At 45.9% G+C, this 7,679-nt stretch overlaps 1 pseudogene; it reads left to right on the top strand.

Moving 5' to 3' along the window:
- Positions 1–7,055: 7,055 nt before the first annotated feature.
- On the top strand, positions 7,056–7,679 carry LOC117876520 (annotated as a pseudogene).

Genomic DNA, 7,679 nt, shown 5'->3' with positions numbered 1-7,679 from the left:
TCAGACCCGAACTGCACTGTGTGTGTGTGAGAAGCTGGAGGGCAGGAGGAGGCAGTGGTGAAGGAGGAGAAAGGAACAGGCAGAGGAGAGAGAAGAGGAAGAGAATCATCCCAGGAAGGGCCCAGGCCCAGGATTGGCCTAGGCAATTAAGGGACCTAGGTGGCATAGGAGGGCAGCTTTCCTAGCACCAATCTTCCCTTTCTCCCATTTTGGGGGTAGAGGGTAATGGGTGCAATGGGGGGAGTAGCCCCCCCTTGGCCATAGGCAGGGAGGGGAGTGGGGAGAGGTCCTAGTATCTGTAGGGGAAGGGTGCGGGGAGAGAAGTTCTAGTTCCTGGGGGAAGAAGTGCCCATGGAAAGGAGTACCCTCAGGGGCTGTCATGCCAATGGGAGCATTGTGATGTATCTGTGCATGTCCAGAGTAAAGAAACTCCTTTTAGACAACACTGACATCAGTGAAGGGAGCAAAAATAAGCCCTGCTTCCTCGCTGTATGTCTGACTCCCACAGATTGTGGGGTTGCAATTTCACAGCTGCGTGTTGTGGGGAGCTCTCCTCTGCCCTCAGCACCAGCCAGACCCTGACTGAGCTGGACCGGAGGGAGGAAAAGCTGGAAGATTCAGGAGTGCAGCTGCTGTGTGAGGGACTGAAACATCCAAAATGCAAACTGCAGAAATTGTGGTAAGATAGAGCGGGGTCCCTTTAATTTGTGTTTGTTAATATAGTGCCATGATGGAGTTCTTTTTACTAGAATCACATTGTTACTGTCCATGCCCCCTGTGACCAAGTGCCTGGGATGGACCACACTGTGTGAGAACACCACACTCAGGGCAGGTTGCAAGGGCAGACAATCCCCCAAACTGGTGGTTAATTCTATAATTAGATTTGTCAAGACAATAATAAAAAAAATTTATGCAGTACCGCACTGGTTAGCCAGAAGCCAAAGAGAGTCCACTTAAGGCATTACAGCCCTTGGCTCCCATCCAGACAAACAGATCTAATATAGTGAGGGGTTACTGAAAATCTAATTCACCATATGTGAGGTTCTTACTGATCCTGAAGGATCCAACATGCACCCCCAGGACAATCTAGATCTCAGATCTTACCCAAATATCCTGCTGTCAGCTAATCCTTAGTAAACCAACTAAATATTCATTAATAAAAGAAAGAGAGTAAAAATGGTTAATAGATCACATACACACAAATCAGAGTTTTAGCCGTGTTAGTCTGTATCAGCAAAAAATAAATAAAATAAAAATGTTAGTCTCTAAGATGCCACAAGTACTCCTCGTTTTTTATACACACAAATGATTGCAAAGTCCTTGTATCAGGTTTGTAGCAGTGATGGAATAGATTGCTGGCTTGCAAAAGGCTCTCTGGTAACTTCCAAAAGAATGGAAGGTCCATAGTCCACAGAATTGCAGTAGGAAACAAGCAACATGGAGATGTCTCAAGTGCTTTTTATAACCTCTGCCATGATCATGGGAAGTTATTGGTAAAAGATGATGTCTTAGGTCACATGTCCTCATCACCTGTCCTTACCTGGTTTGCTGAATCACAGGGGCAGGCATTAGCACCCTGCTGTCTGAGGCATCTGCAGGAAGAGCGAGATACGTTTCATCAATGGCCCATTGTGAGAGTAGAATGTCCTTAATTGGCCATCAACACATAGATTTACATCACAGCTGGATAGCTAGCTAGGGGGTGTCACTCAAGAACAAAACACATGTTTGAGAGACAAATCATAGCCAATATTCATAACTTTAGATACAAAGACAATACATGGATATGACCAGGATAATCAGACTTGATAGATTGTAACTTTTCCATTGATACCTTACATGACACAATTTGTACAAGATTTGCTTTGATTTTATAACAGTGGTAATATTGTGACAGATTTTCATTACCAATCTGCCTGGGCCACAGGATCTTTTTTGGGGAGGAGATGATAGGGTTACCATTCGTCCGGATTCCCCCGGACATGTCCGGCTTTTTTCAGTTAAAAATAGCGTCCAGGGGGAATTTGTCAATGTCCGGATTTCCCCTCATGCAGAGCACGCACGGCTTACAGGGCAGCCAGCCGGATCGTGCCACTCGCACGGGGCTCCGGCAGCCAGAGCCCCTCCTCCACTACCCACTCCTCTCTCCTGCAACTTGACACCACTCCCCTCCTCTCTCTCCCCCTCCCTCCCTGCATTGGCAGATCACGGCCTCCGGCAGTCTGGAGCTCCGACCCTGCTCCCCTCCTCCGCTGCCGAGCGCGCCGCTCTGCAGCACAGTAAGGGGGCCAGGGGGTCAGAGAAGCGGCAGGGAGGTTCTGGGGGGGGTAGTCAAGAGACAGGGAGCAGGGGGAGGGTTGGATGGGTCAGGAGTTTGGGGGGTGCTGTCTGGGGGTTGGGGGGTGTAAGGTTTTGGGCAGAGTACAGGTGGGGGGGGTCTCAGGAGGGGGCAGTCAGGGGACAAGGAGCGGGGGGGGTGTTTGGGAGTTCGGGGGGGGCTGTCAGGTGGCAGGGGTGGGGAGAGGGATCGGAGCAGTCAGGGGACAGAGAGCAGAGGGGGGTTAGATGGGTGAGGAGTTCTGGGGGGGGGGGCTGTCAGGGGGTGGGGGTGTGGATAAGGGTTGGGGCAGTCAGGGGACAGGTAGGGGGGTAGAGTCCTAGAGGGCCAGTTAGGATGTGGGGAAGGTCTCAGGAGGGGGCAGTCAGGGGACAAGGAGCAGGGAGGCTTAGGTAGGGGGTGGAGTCCTGGGGGGCAGTTAGGGGCAGGGGTCCCAGAAGGGGGCAGTCAGGGGACAAGGCATGGGGGGGGAGGGTTGGGGGTTCTGAGGGGGCAGGAAGTGGGAGGGAGTGGAAGGGGCAGGGGCGGGGCTAGGGCAGGACAGGGGCGGGGCTAGGGCGGGGCTCCTCCCATCCTCTTTTTTCATTGTTGAAATATGGTAACCCTAAAACTAGGTTTTCTTTAACCATCTTAAGATCTGTTTCTTTATCTGCTGGTGATGGGCACTATCAAGACAGAATCGTCTTCCTAACAGCTCAATATCACCCTATTTCAGTGGGACTGGTTTGGGATGTGAGGATGTGACTGTCCACTTCCCAGCTTATGGCTGCCCCTGTTGCTTAGCCAAAGGCCTTAGCCTAAGAACAAGGCCTCAGACTACCTAGCGAGAGAAGGCCCATACACAGGCAGACTGTGATTTTGATTCTTTGTTTTTATACCCCTGTAACTAGATAAGTGATAAAAATACACCTAAGTTCTTAAAGTATAGGCTTTTACAGGCAGGCCTGAATATCTATATCCTAACAGGGAGAAAGCTGGAAGCACCATACCATCCAGCACCTAGAGAGAGCCCTCGGAGGAAAGGCCATTATCACCTCTCTAGATTTGGGAGAGTTACTAACACTGTAATTGTTGCAGACACACACAGTGAGGGTGAACTGTGAGTTCAGAAATACAGCCCTCCTTTTGCATCCCCATTACAGGAGGAATTGTATGGCTGTAAATCAAATACTCCAGAGAGCAGGAAGTTATTTACCTAGAACACTGAAATAGGAATAGATTGCTTTACTCATATATCAAGTCACAGAGCTTGGGCTCCAGCCCAAACCCAAATGTCTACACTGCAATTTTATAGCCCCACCGCCTGAGCCCCATGAGTCCAAGTCAGTTGACACAGGCCATACATGGGTGTTTAACTGCAGTGTAGACATCTTCAAAGCTCATTCTCTTTTGTGCCCTGAGGTCCCTTATAGAAATAAATGTCTGTTCACGCCCTGCACCAGCAACCCCCCTAACTCTTGTCATCTATAAAGTTCCTCTGGAGGCTTGTCTACAGAAGGAAATTCAGGATAGTTAATCAGAATTACCTAAAAATGTGAATTTAAAGTGGATGAGTTAAACCAAATGATACCCCTAAGTAGATGCTCTTATTCAGAATTAAAGTGTCCTTCATTCAATTTAACTTCTATCACTTTGGAAGTGAATTAAACTAAACCAAATAAGGTCACTTTGATTATGAATAACAGCCTCCACATAGGGGTTTAATGCAGATCAACCAATCCACTTTAAAATTTAATTAAGAGTAACTTTCTTGAGCACTGGTCTACACTTAAAATTTAGATCGACTTAATTACGTTGGCTCAGGGGGTGAGAAAAATTCACACCCCTGAGTACCAAAGTTAAACTGACCTAACTTCCAGTGTAGATGCGGCTAGCTTGACAGAATTCTTCCACTGACCTTGCTATTGCCTCTCGGAGCGGTGGATTACATAGATTGATGGAAAAACCCCTCCATCGATGTAGGAAGCATCTACACCATGAGGCTACAGTGGCATAGCTTCAGTGCTTCAGCTGTGCCGCTGTATCACCCATATTGTCAACATGCTCTGCATGTATATTTCTCATTCAGGCTCATTGGGAACTCAATATCCCAGAGTGTGAGGCTGAAATCCACTGCCCAGTATGCAAGAGTGACTAATTCACCTCTGTCTCACCTGTACCAGCAGGTGTGTGCGTGTCAGAGAGAAAAACACTGACATCCGAGAGAGAGAGAGAGTTTCATTATGACCTAGCTGAGCCCAATGTCCCTGCTTCCTACTGAGATAAGCCTGCATTGCTGGGGTGTGTTAAATGATTCCAAAGGCTGCAATGATACAGACAGAGGGGTTCCAAGAATCCTGTGCTTCATTTCTATTTTCATCTGCCTGTTCATGCTGATGGGGAACAGGATCATCCTCTGGTTCTTCGGCTGCTGCTTTAAGAGAAACCCCTTCACTATCTGCACCCTCAGCACGGCTGTCATTGACTCCACCTACCTCATTTCCTGGTCTGCCCATGACTTATTTGTTGTTATTTTCTCCTTTCCCCTAGATCAGTGGTTTTCAGCTTGTGGTCTGTGAATCCCTGGGGGTCCGCAGACTATGTCTAAGGGAGCCATGAAAAGTTGTCATTACCATAGAACAATGATTTTCAACCTGTGTTCTGTGGACCCAGACTATGTCTAAGATTTCCAATGGGGTCCGCACTGCCATTTGAAATTTTTTCAGAGTCCACAAATGAAAAAAATTTTGAGAACCACTGTCCTGGATTTTCATGTCACGTTCATTGCCATGGTTGTTGTTGACATGATGTTTAATTTTTTGGGACTCTATATGTAAAAAAATTACAAAGGATGAATTACAAATGATGAATATAAACAAATAACACAAGTCTGTAGGGACAAAATTAGAAAGGCCAAGGCACAAAACAAGATCAAACTAGCTAGGGACATAAAGGGTAACAAGAAAACAGTCTACAAATACATTAGAAACAAAAGGAAGATCAAGGACAGAGTAGGCCCGTAACTCAGTGAGGGGGGGAAAGACAATAACAGAAAATGTGGAAATGGGAGAGGTGCTTAATGACTTCTTTGTTTCGGTTTTCACCAAGAAGGTTGGTGGCAATTGGATAACATAGTGAATGCCAGCGTAAATGAGGTAGGATCAGAGTCTAAAATAGAGAAAGAACAGGTAAAAATTACTTAGACAAGTTAGATGTCTTCAAATCACCAGGGCCTGATGAAATGCATCCTAGAATACTCAAGGAGCTAACTGAGGAGATATCTGAGTCATTAGCGATCATCTTTGAAAAATCATGGAAGACAGGAGACATTCCAGAAGACTGGAAAAGGGCAAATACAGTGCCCATCTATAAAAAGGGAAATAAGGACAACCCGGGGAATTACAGACCAGTCAGCTTAACTTCTGTACCCGGAAAGGTAATTGAGCAAATAATTAAGAAATCAATTTGCAAACACCTAGAAGATAATGAGGTGATAAGTTAGCATGGATTTGTTGAGAACAAATTGTGTCAAACCAACTTGATAGCTTTCTTTGACAGGATAACAAGCCTTGAGGATGGGGGGAAGCGGTAGATGTGGTATATCTTGACTTTAGTAAGGCTTTTGATACTGTCTCACATGATCTTATCATAAACAAACTAGGGAAATACAACCTAGATGGAGCTACTATAAGGTGGGTGCATAACTGTTGGAAAATCATTCCCAGAGAGTAGTTATCAGTGGTTCCCAGTCATGCTGGAAGGGCATAATGAGTGGGGTCCCACATGGATCGGTTCGGGGTCCAGTTCTGTTCAATATCTTCGTCAATGATTTAGATAATAGCTTAGAGAGCACACTTACAAAGTTTGTGGATGATACCAAGCTGGGAAGGGTTGCCAGTGCTTTGGAGGATAGGTTTAAAATTCAAAATGATCTGGGCAAACTGGAAAAAAGGTCTGAAGTAAATAGGATGAAATTCAATAAAGACAAATGCAAAGTACTCCAGTTAGGAAGGAACAATCAGTTGCACACATACAAAATGGGAAATGACTGCCTAGGAAGGAGTACTGTGGAAAAGGATATGGGGGTCATAGTGGATCACAACTACATATGAGTCAACAGTGTAACGCTGTTGCAAAAAAAGCAAACATAATTCTGAGATGTATTAGCAGGAGTATTGTAAGCAAGACACAAGAAGTAATTCTTCCTCTCTACTCCATGCTGATTAGGCCTCAACTGGAGTATTGTGTCCAGTTCTGGGTGCCACATTTCAGGAAAGATTTGGACAAATTGGAGAAAGTCCAGAGAAGAGCAACAAAAATAATTAAAGATCTAGAAAACATGATCTATGAGGGAAGATTGAAAAAACTGGGTTTGTTTAGTCTGGAGAAGAGAAGACTGAGAGGGGACACGATAACAGTTTTCAAGTACATAACAGATTGTTACAAGGAGAAGGGAGAAAAATTGTTCTTCTTAACCTCTGAGGATAGGACAAAAATTAATGGGCTTAAATTGCAGCAAGAGTGGTTTAGGTTGGACATTAGGAAAAGCTTCCTGTCAGAGTGGTTAAGCACTAGAATAAATTGCCTAGGGAGGTTGTGAAATCTCCATCATTGGGGATTTTTAAGAGCAGGTTGGACAAACACCTGTCAGGGATGGGCTAGATAATACTTAGTCCTGCCTTGAGTGACTGGACTATATGATCTCTCAAGGTCCCTTCCAGTCCTATGATTCTATTCTATGTACAACACCAGCTGGTATCTCCTGATGTCCACCTGCACTGAGAGGTGTCTGTCTGTCCTCTGGTGCCAATGTCACCACTCAAAGCACCTGTCTGCCATTGTCTGTGCCCTGCTGTGGGTACTTTCCTGCTTCTCAGACTGGAGCTGTGCTTCTGCCACTCTGAAACAATGTGTCATCCAATGACCATGCTCAGCTGCGTCTTGAATCTCTGGGTTCGCAACCCACTCATGTTTCTGTCTGGTCTGACCCTATTCACCAAGGTCTAGTGTAGCTCCCAATGACATCACCCTGCAAAACTTTCTCTAGTTATCCTGCTCACTGTTCTCTTCTTCCTCATCTTCTACCTTCCCATGAAGATCACACCATTGCTCATGATGCCATGCCAAACAAATGGGTTCTGATTTTCACATGACTAATTTGATGGCCTGCCTAAATATCAGCATCAACCCCATCATCTACTTCCTAGTGAGCAGCCACAGGAGGTGGTGATGCAGGGAGTCCATTAAAGTTGTGCTCCAGAGGGTCTTTGTAGATGAGGTAGAGCCAACAGAGAAGGGGGATTCTGTGGACAAGGTTGTCTGTAACCCCATGGTGCTCAGTCTAGGAAATCCACCCAGATAA

Source organism: Trachemys scripta, chromosome 4 (genome assembly GCF_013100865.1).
Source record: "Trachemys scripta elegans isolate TJP31775 chromosome 4, CAS_Tse_1.0, whole genome shotgun sequence".
NCBI lineage: Eukaryota > Metazoa > Chordata > Testudines > Emydidae > Trachemys > Trachemys scripta.
The sequence above is the reverse complement of the archived record's forward strand: the minus strand, read 5'-3'. Positions and strand labels throughout refer to the sequence as shown.